The sequence below is a fragment of the Mustela lutreola genome, chromosome 6 (genome assembly GCF_030435805.1).
Source record: "Mustela lutreola isolate mMusLut2 chromosome 6, mMusLut2.pri, whole genome shotgun sequence".
NCBI classification, from domain to species: Eukaryota; Metazoa; Chordata; class Mammalia; order Carnivora; family Mustelidae; genus Mustela; species Mustela lutreola.
The window spans coordinates 122,432,098-122,449,450 of record NC_081295.1 but is presented as its reverse complement, the minus strand read 5'-3'; the positions used below and the strand labels follow the sequence as shown (position 1 = coordinate 122,449,450).

General features: G+C 41.1%; 2 pseudogenes; one reads left to right on the top strand and one right to left on the bottom strand.

Annotated features, from left to right (window-relative positions):
* Positions 1 to 367: 367 nt before the first annotated feature.
* LOC131834694 (CREB-regulated transcription coactivator 2-like) lies at positions 368 to 5,800 on the top strand (annotated as a pseudogene).
* A 1,712-nt stretch (positions 5,801 to 7,512) lies between these two features.
* Positions 7,513 to 15,739, bottom strand: LOC131834693 (H/ACA ribonucleoprotein complex non-core subunit NAF1-like; annotated as a pseudogene).
* Between the last annotated feature and the right edge of the window lie 1,614 nt (positions 15,740 to 17,353).

Sequence of the window (17,353 nt, the reverse complement as noted above, 5' to 3'; positions counted from 1 at the left end):
AACTAGTGGACCAGCAGCCCATGTAATTCCAGAAAGAATGGTTAAAACCATCATTCTTGGGAGGAGTGAGGTCAGCATCATGGCAGAATGAGTCCTTCCATTTGTCTCCCCCTTTCTGTTTACAACTAGTAAGATTCCAAAACCCAACAAAGGTTCCTCTGGACAGCACATGAGACACCAAAGAGATCCACCCATGTTTACATTTGAGAGGGTGTGGATTGGTATTCAGGGAGACCAGACCCCAGGCAGTTTGGTGGGGCCTGTTACCCTGGCTTTTACAGTGGTGGTAATGCTCACCTGTGACTCCTGTGGTCCAGAAGGTTGGGGTGGAAAGGGGTGAGTGAAAGGCTACTTGACCTTGTGGGCTATGACTGGAGGACCCCATCGCTGTGAAGCCACAGAGCAGGGTCGTCTGAGGTAGGGCATCTGACCAGGAGGGGACAGTGGGGGAAGGTAAAAGGCAAGGGAAGGAGGCAGAGAAGAAGAAACACTTTATTCTCTGTCTGCCCTGAGAGTTCAGCAAGAGAGCTCCCAGCTCCATGGGACTCATGAACTTGAGGATCCTCCTCCTGGAGTGTGGGGCACACCCCAAACCCAAGGGACTTAGTACATACAGGCCCCTCCAGAGTTGCCAGTCTCCTCCTTTTTTTTTTTTTTTCCTTTGAGCCTGGTCTATACAGCCACCAGGGCTACTCTAGTAAGAGAAAGGAAAAGATTGTGCTCTTCTGCCACCTGCTGTAATACTAAAATAGGGCCTCCCCATGAACTGTTAGCATCAAAGTTAACAAATTTTTGCCTACATTCAAAAGGTGTTGGCTACTTCAGACTATTTGGCAGAGGAAAATCTCATTAAAGAGCATGAGAAATCATGGTAATATGGTTTTGCTAAAAAGAAATGACACTTCTCCAGCCACCAACCCTACATTTACAGAAGACTGTGATCTAAGTAATAGAGAATTCAAAATAACGGCCAGAACGGAATTCAACAAGATATACGAGAATCAGGCAATTCAATGAACTCAGTAATAAAATGAATGGGTAGAAGGAGTACATTACCCAAGAGACTGAATTTCTAAAAAAGCACCAAACCGAAATTCTGGAGCTGAACTCAGTAAATGAGATGAAGAATGCATTAGAAACATTGGAAATAGAGCAGATCAGGTGGAAGGGAGAATACATGGTCTGAAAGGTGGAATCTAGAAATGATTCAGGTAGAAGTGAAGAGAACTAAGGTTTCTTCTTCTTATTATTTTTTTAAAAGATTTTATTTATTTATTTGACAGACAGAGATCACAAGTAGGCAGAGAGGCAGGCAGAGAGAGAGGGGGAAGCAGGCTCTCCACCGAGCAGAGAGCCCGATGTGGGGCTTGGTCCCAGGACCCTGAGATCATGACCCGAGCCGAAGGCAGAGGCTTAACCAGTAAGCCACCCAGATGCCCGGTTTCTTATTATTTTTTAAAGTGAAAAAACCCTGGAGTGCCTGGCTGCTTCAGTTAGTGGAGCATCCGACTCTTGATCTTTGGATTGTGACCTAGAGCCCTATGTTGCATGTAGAGATTACTTAAAAGAAAAACAAGCTTAAAAATTGAAGAAATCCTGCAAGAGCTACCACACTCCATTAGGAGAGCCAGTTAAGAATAGTGGGTATACCAAAAGGAGAAGAGAAGGAGAAGAGGGGCAGAATTGTTATTACAAAAGTGTTGACTGAGAACTTCCCAATCCTGGGGAAAGAACTGGACATAGAAGTCTGGGAAGTTAACAGATAACTTCATTATCTCAATACAAAAATACCATCTCCAAGACACTTTCCAATGACACTGTCAAATGTCAAAGATAAAGAAGGAATCTTGAAAGTATAAAAGAAAGTAACGTAAAAATGAGTTCCCATAGGAGAGATCATTAGCAGATTTCTCAGCAGAAACTCTGTAGGCCAGGAGAGAGCAGAATGACATAATCATAGCATTGACAAATAAATATTGCCAGACAAGAAATCTGTATCCAGGATTTATCTTTCAGACATGAAGGAGAAATAAAGACTTTCCCACACAAAGAAAACTTGAGGGAATTCCCCACCACTAGTCCTGCCTCCAAGACATATTGAGCGGAACTTTAGTACTGTAATGAAAAGATGAAGGTACAGAGACTCTGAGTAAGCTGGCAGACAGTCAGAAACTGTAACCTTATTTTAGAATAGGGCATTAAACACTTAATGATAACAGCAATGGCTAAAGTTATTAAAAATAACTAGAGCTACTGCAGTTAGTAACAAACCTATACCAGGAAAAGTGTTTGTGACAGCAAAAATGTCAAAGGGGAAGAGGAAAATGAGAACAGCCATGTAGGCAAATGAAGAAAAGTTGCCAACAGCAGGAAATCACCATTTAATCTAGGAGACAGTTTATACAGTTTGTCAGGGTAAGACAAAACAATATCGAGAGCAGAGAGAACCTTGAAAAAGGGCAAACTGAGGGAATAATCATGGAAAACCAACAAGTGATAAAAGTAGACAGAAACACAAAGAAGAAGAAATAATAAAGATACAAAACAATCAGAAAAGAAAAGATAAAATGACAATAGTAAGTCCTTTCATATCAATAATCACTTAAATGTAAGTGGGATGACTTTACCAATCAAATGACAGATAGTACCTTGATAAATTAAAAACATAGACCCAAGTATGTGATGCTTTCAGAAGGGTCATTTTAGCTGTAAGGACAAATGTAGTTTTATAGTGAAGGAATGGTTGTAGATAACCCAAGCGAATGATCCCCTGATGGAACACAGAAATCTTAACAAAATTAAGAAGACTGAAACCATATCAGACAACTTCTCTGACCACATTGGTATGAAAGTAAAAATGAATAAGAGGAAACTGAGTAGACCTAAATATATGTGGGAAAGAGATGACAAAATTTTAAACAACTGAAGCCAGACGCCTGAGGCCAGATTCTTGGATAAGTCTTGAAAGCATATGCAGAACTACATTGTATTAGTTGCATTATTACCTTAGATGCACGTCACGTTTTATTCCCTACTGAGGACGTTTTCACATCACTTAACCTCATGCATGATCAATCATTTACTTTGCCTTTTATCCCTACTCCCTGTTTACCCACTGATTATAGAAACCTAATGGGGAGTGGAAAGAAACATTTGTCTCAAAATTATCTGACATACCTGATCATTCCAGGTCCTGAATGGGGTGCCTTATTTTCCAGAGGAATACAGAGCTCCAGACTGTTTCAAGGCCCACCCTCTCAAGGTTTCCAGAAACACCTCATCCTCCTCTTATATATTAACCTCCTTCCACAAACAAGTAGTGGCTGTCCCTGTTCCTCCAGAGGGCAATGCAGCTTCGGGAATGATAGCCAGCTTTCTCACTGGGCGTTCCTTGTGATAATGAGTGAGACTTTCTTGCCTCAAAACCCATGTCTCAGACATTGGCTTACTGGGCACTGGGTGCTCAACTAGTCTGAGTTTGGTAACACAATTTATAGGTCAAAGAGGAACTCAAAAGGAAAATAAATAATGGTCTCAAACAAGTGAAAATGAAAATACAATATATCAAACTTTGCGGGTTGCAGTAAAAGCAGTTCAGAGAGGAAGTTTAGAGTAACAAAAATTAGAAAGATCTCAAAAAAAAATCTACCTTTACACTTCAATGAACTAGAAAAAGAGGAACAAATTAATCCCCAAGTTAACAAAAAGGAAGAAATACTAAAAATCAGAGCAGAAGTAAATGAAATAGAGACCAGAAAAACAATAGAAAGGATCAATGAAACTAAAAGCTGGTTCTAGAAGATGATGAACACAAACTGGCAAAAAGTTAGCTAGTCTAAGAAAAAAAAGGGACATAGTACTGTACGGTGACTAATATAATAAAAAAAGAAGAAATAAAAGAGGGTTATTACAATGCATAGGACAGGAATACGTAGAATTATGAAAGACTATGAATAATTGCATATCAACAAATTATATATCTAAAGGAAATGGGTACATTCTTAAAAACACCCAACTGACCAAGACTGACTTAGGAAGATGTAGACAACCTGAACAGACCAGTGTAGTCATCTGAGAGGCACAGGTGGAGGCTGAAGGGCAGGAAGACAGGCTTGTAGGGGAGGCACAGATACCAGAGAGCTTGGAGTTGAGGAACACATGGGGCCTACAGGCCCCCTGATTGTAACTGACATGCACAAGGAGCTCTCCTTATGGCCGTTCTCTGCCCACTGATAACCAGATAAGCTCTGACCTGGCTGAGTTCCAAGAGCCCCCTCAACTTGCCTCTGTATTCATTGTGGAGAACTGGGCTGCAGGAGTTTTGAACAGTTACAGTGAGATTCCAGAAAAATCGCATCCCTACTCCACTGCTATCCCTGCCAGAAAGACAGCTCTCCCTGTGGTCCTGCCTATTTGTCTCTTCCCCCAAAGCCCAGCTGGTGGATGATGTGCCCTGGGATAATGTCCCCGCAGAGAAGGGGCAGGTCTTTCTACTACCATCTGACTGAATAGGACAAGTACTGGCTCTGCCTTCACACCAGTGTGAGGAACCCCAGCCCTCAGGACATTTATCCAGGCCCCACCCCTCCTAGCATCCTGCTCAGCTACCATTGAGGTTTTCTGAATGGTAAAGTGGACTCCAAAGTCCCTGTTATTGAAGAGAACTTGTTAGAGGACAAAGATTTGTTGAAGAAATGCCATGCTTGGAAGCTGTCCTGATGTTCTTCCTATCTTAGTCCTGTGAACTCCCTGGAATTAACACTTATCTGATGTTAATCAGAGCACTATGTGCTCCCTGACCAGCCTGCCAATGTGCCTGCCCTTCCACCAGCCATGAACACAGGAAGCTCCCTACCTGATCTCACCAACCTGCACTTTCCCCTGGCACTTCCCACCCCCCAGGGCTCTGAGGAGACAGCCTATCCCAGCTTGAGGGAGGGTATCAGTACCTCCAAATTAAGACACAGCATGATCTACCTCAGGATCAGTGGGAGCCAGTGCCTGGACCAGGCTTGGGCTATGATGAGACAGGACTTTACTCCCTGCTCAGCTACCCATCCTGTGGTCTTCCCTGGGCAATCCCAACTCCTGGACCTCTTGGAGCATTCCCCACCCCCACATTCAAGGCTCTGATAGCCATCCCTGACTGTCAGCCTCTTTCCTCCTCACTCAGTGCTCTGGTTCTCTCATCCTCCAGTTCCTGCCCCTCTGCTTCCTCTCCTGTGCTGGGTAACCCCCTTACCCAGCTTCTTTCCCTGGAATCCCTTCCTGCCACTACCATGTTCCCCTCAGCCTCCTGAGCTTGCCCAAGGACTCAGCTGACACCCAAAAGCAGCTGCCCCAAAAGTTTGTGACAACAATGTCACCTGCCTTCTCCTGCATCACTCAGGAGTCCACCTGGATACTAGCAAACTGTTCACTGACCAGTGGCTGCCTCCATACCCATACAGCCCCCCAAATTTGGTTCTGCCCACACAGCCACCTACCCCAAAGCCTCTATAGCATCCAGCGATGTCCTCTCAGGCCTGCTTAAAGCACCTTCAGGTGGGCAGCACCTGGGTAGCCCACCACACTGTGGGACACTATACCCACCCAACTCAATGGGCATAAGCAAGCATTTTACCATCAGCCAGTGAGGGACTTCAGCCTGGGATACCTGTTTCCTCAGGGCATGCTCTTTGATGACTGCTGCTCTGACTTGTTTGTCCCCTGGCATGCACACACTCTGTCTCAGCAGCAGGAATGGTTTAGCATGGAAGCCCACCAACCAGCCTGGTGTTGGACCCCTCAGATTTTCTGAGGGTCCTTTATATTTAGGGGACAAGGGGCTTTTTAGTGACCTACAGGACCCCCATGCCCTCAACCACCAGAACTTGACCCTCTGTTCCTGCCATGGCTCAGGGCCCAACATCATCCTCCCAGGAGAGTCCTCCCCAGGTTATTGTAATGAGATTGTGGCAGCCCTGGCTTGAGTGCCTGGCAGATGCTGGCAAGGATGTGGAGAAAGGGGAACCCTCCTACACTGTTGATGGGAATGCAATCTGGTGCAACCACTCTGGAAAACAGCATGGAGGTTCCTCAAAAAGATGAAAATAGAGCTACCTTATGACCCAGCAATTGCACTACTGTGTATTTACCCTAAGAATACAAATGTAGTGATCTGAAGGGGCACATGCACCCGAATGTTTATAGCAGCATTGTCCCCAATAGCCAAACTATGGAAAGAACATAGATGTCCATCAAGAGATGAATGGATAAAGAAGATGTGGTATATATGTACAATAGAATACTATGCAGCCATCAAAGAAAAATGAAATCTTTCCATTTGAGATGATGTGGTGGAACTAGAGGGTTTTATGCTTAGCTAAATAAGTCAACCAGAGAAAGACAACAATCATATGATCTCTCAGATATTGGGAAGTGGAGATGCAACGTAGGGTGTTTGGCAGGGTAGGAAAGGAATAAATGAAACAAGATGGGATCAGGAAGGAGACAGACCATAAGAGACTCTTACTGCCATAAAACAAACTGAGGGTGACTGGGGGGAGGAGGATAGGGAGAGGGCGGTTGGGTTATGGACATTGGGGAGGATGTGTGATATGGTGAATGCTGTGAAGTGTGTAAACCTGGTGATTCACAGACCTATACCCCTGGGGCTAACAATACATTATATGTTTATTAAAAAATTAAAAAATTAAAAACAAAACAAAACAAAACCCCCAAAACTCCTAAAAGAAAACCTCATGGTCAAATGACTTCACTAGTGAATTCTAATGAACATGCAGTGGAAAATTAATACCAATACTCCTCAAACTCTTCCAGAATGTTAAGGAAGAGGCAACAATTTCAAATTCATTCTACAAAGGCAGTATTATTTTGATGGCAAACCAGATAAGGATACCACCATGACAAAAAAAGCAATAAACCAGTATCCTTGATGAATACAGATGGAAAAATCCTCAGCAAAGTGTTATCAAACTGAGTTCCCACATTGGACAAATTAGACACCATGGCTAAATGGGATTTATCTGTGGGGTGCAAGGTTGTTGAACCTACAAAGAGCAATAAGTGTAATTCAATACACCAAGAGAATGAAAGGTAAAAAATCACATGATCATTTCAAAACTTGCCCAAAGAAATTAGACAAAATATACCCTTCTTTTATGATAAAACTCTTAATCAATTGGATGTAGAAGGAGCATTCCTCTACCTAATAAAGGCCACCTACAGGAAACCCACAGCAACCATCCTACTCAATGAAGAAAAATTGAAAGCATTTCCTCTAAGAGCAGGAACATAACAAGGAAGGACACTCTCCCCAACTCTCTATTCAATATAGCAGTGGAAGTCCTAGCTAGCAATTAGGCAAGAGAAAGAAATAAAAGCTTTCCATATTAGGAAGGAAGAAGCAAAAATGTCACTCTTTGCAAATATCATCTTACATACAGAAAAATCTGAAGAGTCAATAAAAAAATCTTTTGAAAGTAATCAATGATTCAATAAAGTGACATATTACAAATTGATTTACAAAAATCAGTGGCATCCTTGTACGCTAATGGTGCCCAGGCCTCTCTCCCTTGATGCTTTCAAGGTGAGAGGCCAAAGTGCCAGTTCTCCAGGCCTTTTCCCTTAACTTGGCACTCACATCCCTCCCCCTAGGATTTGCCCATTTTAGCCTTGACCTTGAATGGGCCTGAACTACATGGGACTGAGAGAGTGAGTACATTCTTCTAGGTCACACTTGCTCTCTGCAAATGATTCACTGACATCGCAGGGACTGAGGAATGCGATTGAGACACTCTGGGCATTTCTGTGACTATGTACTGAGTGAAGTCTTTCACTGATAGAGCAAAATACATAGTGTCCTGTATTATCATACCTTTTCTCTCAATGTGCTCTGAAGAATTAAATCGTGACACATAAATGGATGTGCAACAGGTTCAAATGTTTCAAATATCTTTCCTGCTGTCTGTCCATTGCTTTTAAAAATTACAGTCTCAAAAAATAAATTAGTCCCATTAACCGGAGGTAGGTTAATCATAGATGGAATTATTACTAATTGCTCAATAATACTTGAAACCACCCCAAGGGGCTTTAGATCAGTATATTCAGGCAGAATAATAGCAAGTTTTTCAAGAGAAGGTAGTTCATTAAGAAGTAACTCATCTTCAGTTTTAAGAGGAAAATTATTATTTTCCTTCCCAGTTTGTCAATCATCTTCTCCACCTGACAGCAGTGGAGGAAGATGATGAGAATGAGGAGGCGCTTGAACTATCTGAATCTGTTGCACTGTCCAAGTCGGAATCCGAGTCCGAAGAGTTTAGAGAGTCCGGGGTCCCCGCCGGCTCTGCCACGCCTGGGGCGGTGATGCAGTTCCCTCCATGGGAAGTTCTGGGCTTGACTGTGGAGCGAATTCAGGTGGCTGCTCCTTGGCAGGCTGAACCTCCTTGGCCTGTCTGGTGTCCTGGGACACCACTTCCGACTGCAGTGACGGCCGTGACGCTGGAACAGGTATACAGCCCCGAGACTGCACCGCCTGACCTTGGCCATCCCCCAAACCAGTGCCATTAAATTTCAGAGTTTCCCGCTGAGCCGCGGTGGCCTCAACTACTTCTAAGGTGTCACGCCAGAGGGCACTGACAGGCTTACACCTCGTTAGGAAAAAAAAAAAGAACTGTGGGGGGTTGTAATCGCATCTGGGCCAGATTTCCCGTGTTTCTAGGGTAACTGCATGGGGACCTGCCTGGAAACACGCCCCACTGCTTACACAGGGGCACTTCAGGGGAGTCTACTCTGCATTTGCTTTTCTTTTAATTTCTTATTTACTCATTGTTAATTAATGAGTATAATAAAATTTCTCCAAGTGTCTATACGAATGTCTTTTTCCTTGAGTCCTTTGCCTTTATATAGCTCAGGGCTCTGGTGGGAGTGATGCCTCCTCACTTTTCTTGGAATCTCAGACATTAGAATTAGAGTGGATCTCCTACTCAGAGCGTGCTGGGACAGGTGCCCATTGTCACATACACTGTGCAGCTGACCTCTGGGTGGACATCCACATGCTCCAACCCTTGGGAGTTCCTTAAGGAATTCTCAGAGGCACCTTTGTTTTGATACTTCGGATATGGGATGACAATCTCTTTGGAGGGGCTGTGCTCACCAGAGGGACGGATGTGTGGACTCAGAGGATGGTGAACATTTCCACTGTACCCTTTGACAGCTCATAGCAGGCTGTCAGGGCAAAACTCAGACCACCAGCTAGAGTAAATGCTGGTTAGAGGATGAAGGAAAATTTTGAAAGGCCAAAAGAATACTATCATGTATGTGTGTGTGTGTGTGTGCTGTCATATTCCACATCTTTCCAGGTAGCAAACAAGCCAAAAACTTTACCCCGCAGAGGAAGATAACCCAGTGAACCCTTCTTCTTAAAAGTGTCAAAAGAAATGAAACTCTCTGCAAGCCAGAATGAGTGACATGATATATGCAAAGTGCTGAAAGGAAAAAGAACTACAACCAAGAAGAATGTACTTGATAAGACTTTCGTTCAGATTTGAAAGAGAGATCAACATTTTCCTAGAGAAACGAAAGCTAAAAGAGTTTATCACCACTAAAACAGTATTACAGTCAGTGAAAAGTCAGTGAAACTGACTTTTTGAAAAGGGAAAATGAGGGGTGCCTGGGTAGCTCAGTGGGTTAAAGCCTCTGCCTTTGGCTCACGTCATGGTCCCGGGCTCCTGGGATCGAGCCTCACATCAGGATCTCTGCTCCATAGGGAGCCTGCTTTCTCCTCTCTCTCTCTCTGACTGCCTCTCTGCCTACTTGTGATCTCTGTCTGTAAAATAAATAAATAAATAAAAAATGAAATGGAAAACGAGCGACCAGAAAATGCATAATAAGTTATGAGTAAAAAGATGTAAAATACAAAAAATATGTAAATATGATAGCATGTACATAAAATATGGAAGAGATAAGGAAAAAGGAAGAGAAGTTTTTCTAAAAAAGAATGTGTTTATTTATTTTTTAAAGTATTTATTTATTTATTTCAGGGAGAGACAGAGAGAGAGCACAAGAAGGGGAAGCAGCAGGCAGAGGAAGAGAGAGAAGCAGGCCGCTGAGCAGGGAGCTAGATGTAGGGCTTGATCCCAGAACCCTGGGATCAGACCTGAGCTGAAGACAGACGCTTAAGCAATTGAGCCACCCAGGGATGTGTAAAGAATGTATTTAGACTCAAGTGACTGTCCAATTAATATACACTGCTATAATGCAGGATATTATATAAGAACTTCTGAGTAACAACAAACCTAAAACCTGTAGTGGATACACAAAATTAAAAAAAGAAAAAGTGAAACAACCCTACAGAAACTCGTCAATCACAAAGAAATAGAGGAAGATAAGGAGACAGGAACAGAAAACTACAAACAACCAGACAACAAATAACAAAATTTCAATAGGGACATATGTCTCAATAATTATGTTAAATGTAAAGGACTTAAATATTCCAATCAAATGACAAGGTAGAGAATGGATAAATAAGCAACACCTATCTATATGGTGCCCAGAAGTGATCATCTCAGATGTGGAGATACATGCAGAGTAAAAGCTAAGGTATGGAAAACATAGATGCATGTGTTTGGAAGCAAAAAAATAACCAAACAAACAAAAATCAAAACAAAATGAAAACAACCCAGAGAAGAAATGCTTATATCAGAAAAAAAGGAATTTAAAAGAAAGACTGTAATGAGCTATAGAAAAAGACATTACATAATGCAAAGGGGTAAATCCAACAGAGAGATAAAACAATTCTAAATATCTATGCACCCAACACTGAAGCACCTAAATACATAAATCAAATATTAATGGACATAAGGAGCCAAGATGATATGGCACAGCAAGGGTATTGGGCTTTAACCCCAAAGTACATCAATGGATAGAGCATCAGGGCAGAAAATCAATAAGGAAATCATGTCTTTGGATGAGAAATGAGACCATGCAGACAACACAGATGTATACAGAACATTCCATCCCAAAACAACAGAATACACATTTTCTTCCAGTATATATGGAACATCTAGAGTATATCACATGTTAGGGCATAAAACAAGCCTCAGTAAATTTAAAAAGAGAAAAACTGGAAAACACACAAACACGTGGAGTCTAAACAACATGATACTAAACAAACAGTGATTCAACAAAGCAGTCTAATGTAATAAAAAAATGGGAAATATATATAAATATCTACAAAAAGTGGAAACATGAAAAACAAAAAATATCCTCTCTATATAATAAATAACATTAAAATAATGAAAATGAGACAATGGTAAAAAATAATCTTTGAACACAGGGAAAGCATTTTGTTAAAATTTGAATTCAATTAGCCAATTACCCATCACCCTGTTACACCATACCCCCACCAACCTCCCCTTCCACAACCCTCAGTCTGTGTCCCAATGGTCCATTTTTGCTTTTGTTTCTCTTGACTTTAGAGACATGTCTTGCAAGACTTTGCTCTGGCCAAGGTTGAAGTGGTTACTGCCTTTATTCTCAGAGATTTTCATGGATTCCTGCTTCACATTTGGGTCTTTCATCCATTTTGAGTTTATCTTTGGGTATGGTGTGTGATTCTCTTTCTTCAGTCACATTATTAATGTATAGAAATGCAACTGATTTCTGTGCATTGATTTTGTATCCTGTCGTGTTGCCAAATTGCTGTATGAGTTCTAGCAAGTTTGGGGTAGAGTTTTTTGGGTTTTCCACATAAAGTACCATGCCATCTGGGAAGAGAGAAAGTTTGACTTCTTTGCCAATTTGAATGCTTTTTATTTGTTTTTGTTGTCTGATTGCTGAAGCTAGGACTTCTAGTACTATGTGGAACAATAGTAGTGAGATTGGCATCCCTGTCATGTTCCTGACCTTAAGGGAAAATCTCTAAGTTTCTTCCCATTGAGAATGATATTTGCTGTGGGCTTTTCATAAATGACTTTTATGATACTGATGTATGGTTCTTCTATCCCTACATTTTGAAGAGTTTTAATGAAGAAAGAATGCTGTATTTTATCAAATGCTTTTTCTGCATCAAATGAAAGGATCATATGGTTCTTGTCTTTTCTCTTATTTATGTGATCTATCACATTGATTGATTTGTGAATGTTGAACCACTCTTGCATCACAGGAATACATCCCACTTGGTCGTGGTGAATAATCCTTTTAATGTACTGTTGCATCCTATTGAGTAGTGTCTTGGTGAGAATTCTGGCATCTCTGTTTATCAGGGATATTTGTCAGTAACTCTCCTTTTTGGTGGGATCTTTATCTGGTTCTGGGATCAAGGTAAAACTGGTCTCATAGAATGATCGGAAAATTTCTTTCTATTTCTATTTTTTTTTTAAAGCAGTTTCAGAAGAGTAGGTATTAGTTCTTCTTTAGATGTTTGGTAGAATTCCCCTGGAGTCATCTGGCCCTGGATTCTTGTTTGTCAAAAGATCTTTGATTACTATTTCAATTTCCTTGCTAGTTGGCATATAGCTGCTATAATAAGTTCTTAAATTGTTTCTATTTCCTTAGTGTTGGTTTTGATCTCTCCTCTTTCACCTATGGTTTTCTTAATTTGAGTCCTTTCTGTTTTCTTTTAAACAAATTTATTTGGCTTTATTTATTCATTTCTGTGAGAGAGAGCGTGTAAGTGAGTGAGAGAGAGAACAAGGCAGGGGGAGGGGCTGAGGAAGAAGCAGACTCTGCAAAGCCTAGAGCCTTGATCCCAAGACCCTGGGATCATGACCTGAGCTGAAGGCAAGTGCTTAACTGACAAAGCCACCCAGGTGCTCAAGGGTCCTTTTTCTTTTCTTTTCTTTCTTTTTTTTTTTTTTTTGTCTGGCTGGGAGTTTAACAATCTTATTAATTCTTTCAGTGAAACAGCTTCTACTTTCATTGATCTGTTCTACTATTCCTCTGGTTTCTATTTCATTGGTTTCTGCTCTAGTCTTTCTTATTTCTCTTCTCCTGCTTGGTTTAAGCCATATTTGCTGTTCTTTCTCCAGTTCTTTTAGGTGTAAGGAGAGCTTGTGTATTTGAGATTTTTCTAATTTTTGAGAGAGGCTTGTATTGAAATACAGCTCCCTCTTAAGACTGCTTCTGCTGTTTGTCAAAGGTTTGAACAGTGTGTTTTCATTCTCATTAGTTTTCATGAAATTTTAAAGATCTTTAATTTCCTGGTTGACTCTTCATTCTTTAGTAGGATGCTCTTTAACCTCGAAGTGTTTTGTTTCCTTCCAAATTTCCTCCTGTGATTGAATTCAAGATCACTGATGTCTGAAAACATGCAGGGAATTACCCCAGTCTTGGTATTGCTTAAGACTTGATTTGTGACCTGGGATGTGATCTGTTTGGAGAATGCTCCATGTGCACTTGAGAAGAACATGTATTCTGTTGCATTAAGGTAGGTTTGTTGCCAGCCTAATGTTTCTACCATTGTAGGTTAAGAACCTGTTGTCTTGGGGCTCCTGGGTGGCTCAGTGGGTTAAGCCTCTACCTTCGGCTCAGGTCATGATCCCAGGGGCCTGGGATCGAGTCCCGCATAGGGCTCTCTGCTCAGCAGGGAGCCTGCTTCTCCTCATCTCTCTCTCTGCCTGTCTCTCTGCCTATTTGTGATCTCTCTCTCTGTCAAATAAATAAATAAAATCTTTTAAATAAAAAAAATTAAAAAAAAAAGAACCTGTTGTCTTAAGCTGCTTTCAGGATTTTGCTTTCATCTCTGAAATTTGCAAGCTTCACTATTACATGTTGGGGTGTGGATCTATTTTTATTGATTTTGGGAGGGTCCTCTCTATCTCTTGGACTTGAATACCCATTTCCTTCCCCAGATTCAGGAAGTTCTCAGCTATGATTTGCTTAAATATACCTTCTGGCCCTCTCTTTCTCTTTCTTCTCTCTCAGGTCCCCCACCCAAATTCTAATATTGTTTCATTTGATGGCTTGGCTGATTTCTCAAGGTTTCCCCTAATGGTCCATTAGTTGTTCTTTTCTCTTTTCCTCAACTTCTTTCCTTTCCATCAACTTGTCTTCTATGTTACTTACTCTCTCTTCTGCCTCACTTATCCTAGCTGTTCAGACATCCAGTTTAGACTGCATCTTACTTAAAGCATTTTAAATTTAGGCCTTACTGGATTTCATTTCTGCACTATGAGACTGTCTAGTGTCTTTTATTCTTTTTTTCAGGCCCAGCTAGTAACTTTTTACTTATTATCCTGAATTCCATCTTCAACACTCTACTTATATGCATATTGATTAGATCCATGACAGCATTAACTCTGGTTCTTTCTTTTGTTGTGAATTCCTCCTTCTAGTCATTTTGTTCAGAGAAGAATGGATGAACAAGTGAAATAAATCAAAATCAACCATGAGCCATGTGAAATACACACCAGACAAATCCAAAGAGATCAAAACAAACAAACAAAAAAGAAATAAAGAAAACAAAAGAGAGGAAGAGAAGACAATATAATTTCCCAGATGGACAAAACAGGACGATCCACTTCTCCTGGGTGTATTTTAGTCCATTTGTTAGAAGACACTAAATCCCAAAATTGTGAAGAAAACAAAACTTATATACACACAAAAATTAAATGAATACAGTGAAAGGAAACAAAAAAGGCAGAATATATTGATAAAATGTAAACATGAAAAATGAAAATAGAAAAAGACTTAAAAAATTGAGGAAGGCACAAAAAAAATGAAAAGACATTCCATGCTCATGGATTGGAAGAACAAATATTGTTAATATGTGTATGTTACTTAGAGCGATCTACACATTTAATGCAGTCCCTGTCAAAATGCCATCATGATAGAGGGGGGCAATATGGCAGAGGAGTAGAGGACTCCATTTCAACAGATGCCCTGAATTTAGCTGGATATCTACCAAGCTGTCTGAACACCGATGGAATCAGCCTGAGATGTAAGATTATATGTCTGGATCTCTCTGGGGACAGAGAATCTTCAGTCGTGAAGTACAAAGGATGGAGCTGTGATTGTGCAGACCGATATCAGAGGATAAACAGAAGGGGGAAGGACCCACCAGAAGCTACCCACTGGGAAGTAAATTAATATCCCAGTGCAAAAACATCCTGCACTGAGGACCAATGAGTGTTTTCAGAGGGGTGGTGGTGGGACAGAAAGTGCCCAATATAACAGCATTCAAACAGAATCCAGGAGCTTAAGGTGAACTTGCTGGACCAGGAGAGGCACTTGTGAGACCTGTGCCTGTGGATCTGGGGGTCTGACCTTCGCCAGGGCAGCTTCTGCAGCTGCCACCCTCACCCACCCAGACTGAGATCACTCATGGTCTTGGTGGCACAAACATGCAGCCAAGAGGAATTTATCCAGCAAGGCTGTGATTCAGAACAGATGGAGAGACAAAGAGCTTCCAGGACAGGCAGAAACTGAAAGAATATGTGATCACCAAGCCAACCCTGCAAGAAATACTAAGGGCAATTAGATAAAAGGAGAAAGTCCCCAAGAGTGATATAGAACAGAAATATACAGAGACAATCTACAGAAACAAGGACAGGCAGCCTGAAGACAATAAAATCCCATCTTTCAATAATTACTTTCAACGTGAATGCCCAAAATGCTCCCATAAAATGGCACAGAGTTGCAGATTAGATAAAAAGGACCCATCCATATGCTTTCTATAAGAGACTACGGTTGAACTTAAAGATACCTCTAGATCGAAAGTGAAGGGATTGATAACCATTGTTCATGCCATCAGAACTCAAAAGAAAGCTGAGGTAGCAATTCTCTTATCAAATTAGATTTTAAGATAAGGACTGTAGTTAGAGATACAGAAGGACACTATATGATTCTTAAAGTGTCCATCCAACAAGAGGATCTAACAATTATAAATATTTATGTCCCCAACATGGGAGCAGCCAACTACATAAGCCAACTGTTACATATATATACACATATATATATATGTGTGTGTGTGTGTGTGTGTGTGTATATATATATATATATGATAGATAGATAGATAGATAGATAATAACACCTTAATAGTAGGAGACCTCAACACTCGACTCTCAGCAATAGACAGATCATCTAAGCATCTAAGCAGAAAATCAAAGAAGAAACAAGAGTCTTGAATGACAGACACACTGCACCAGAAGAACCTCATAGATATATACAGAACATGCCCTGAAACAACAGAATACTCATTCTTCTCAAGCACAAAAAGAACTTTCTTTTTTTAAAAAATTTATTTTTATTTTCAGCATAACAGTATTCATTATTTTTGCACCACACCCAGTGCTCCATGCAATCCGTGTTCTCTATAATACCCACCACCTGGTACCCTGACCTCCCACCCCCCGCCCCTTCAAAAGCCTCAGATTGTTTTTCAGAGTCCATAGTCTCTCATGGTTCACCTCCACTTCCAATTTCCCCCAACTCCCTTCTCCTATCTCCCCATGTCCTCCATGCTATTTGTGATGCTCCACAAATAAGTGAAACCATATGATAATTGACTCTCTCGGCTTGACTTATTTCACTCAGCATAATCTCTTCCAGTTCCATCCATGTTGTTACAAAAGTTGGGTATTCATCCTTTCTGATGGAGGCATAATACTCCATAGTGTATATGGACCACATCTTCTTTATCCATTCGTTTCTTGAAGGGCATCTTGGTTCTTTCCACAGTTTGGCGAACGTGGCCATTGCTGCTATAAACATTGGGGAGCAGATGGCCCTTCTTTTCACTACATCTGTATGTTTGGGGTAAATACCCAGTAGTGCAATGGCAAGGTCATAGGGAAGCTCTATTTTTAATTTCTTAAGGAATCTCCACACTGTTCTCCAAAGAGGCTGCACCAACTTGCATTCCCACCAACAGTGTCAGAGGGTTCCCCTTTCTCCACAACCCCTCCAACACATGTTGTTTCCTGTCTTGCTAATTTTGGCCATTCTAACCGGTGTAAGGTGATACCTCATTGTTTAATTTGAATCTCCCTGATGGCTAGTGATGATGAACATTTTTTCATGTGTCTGATAGCCATTTGTATGTCTTCACTGGAAAAGTGTCTGTCCATATCTTCTGCCCATTTTTTGATATGATTGTCTTTTTTGTGTGTGTTGAGTTTGAGGGGTTCTTTATAGATCCTGAATATCAACCTTTTGTCTGTATTGTCATTTGCAAATATCTTCTCCCATTCCGTGGGTTGCCTCTTTGTTTTCTTGACTATTTCCTTTGCTGTGCAAAAGCTTTTGATATTGATGAAGTCCCAAAAGTTGATCTTCGCTTTTGTTTCCTTTGCCTTTGGAGACATATCTTGAAAGAAGTTGCTGTGGCTGATATCGAAGAGATTACTGCTCT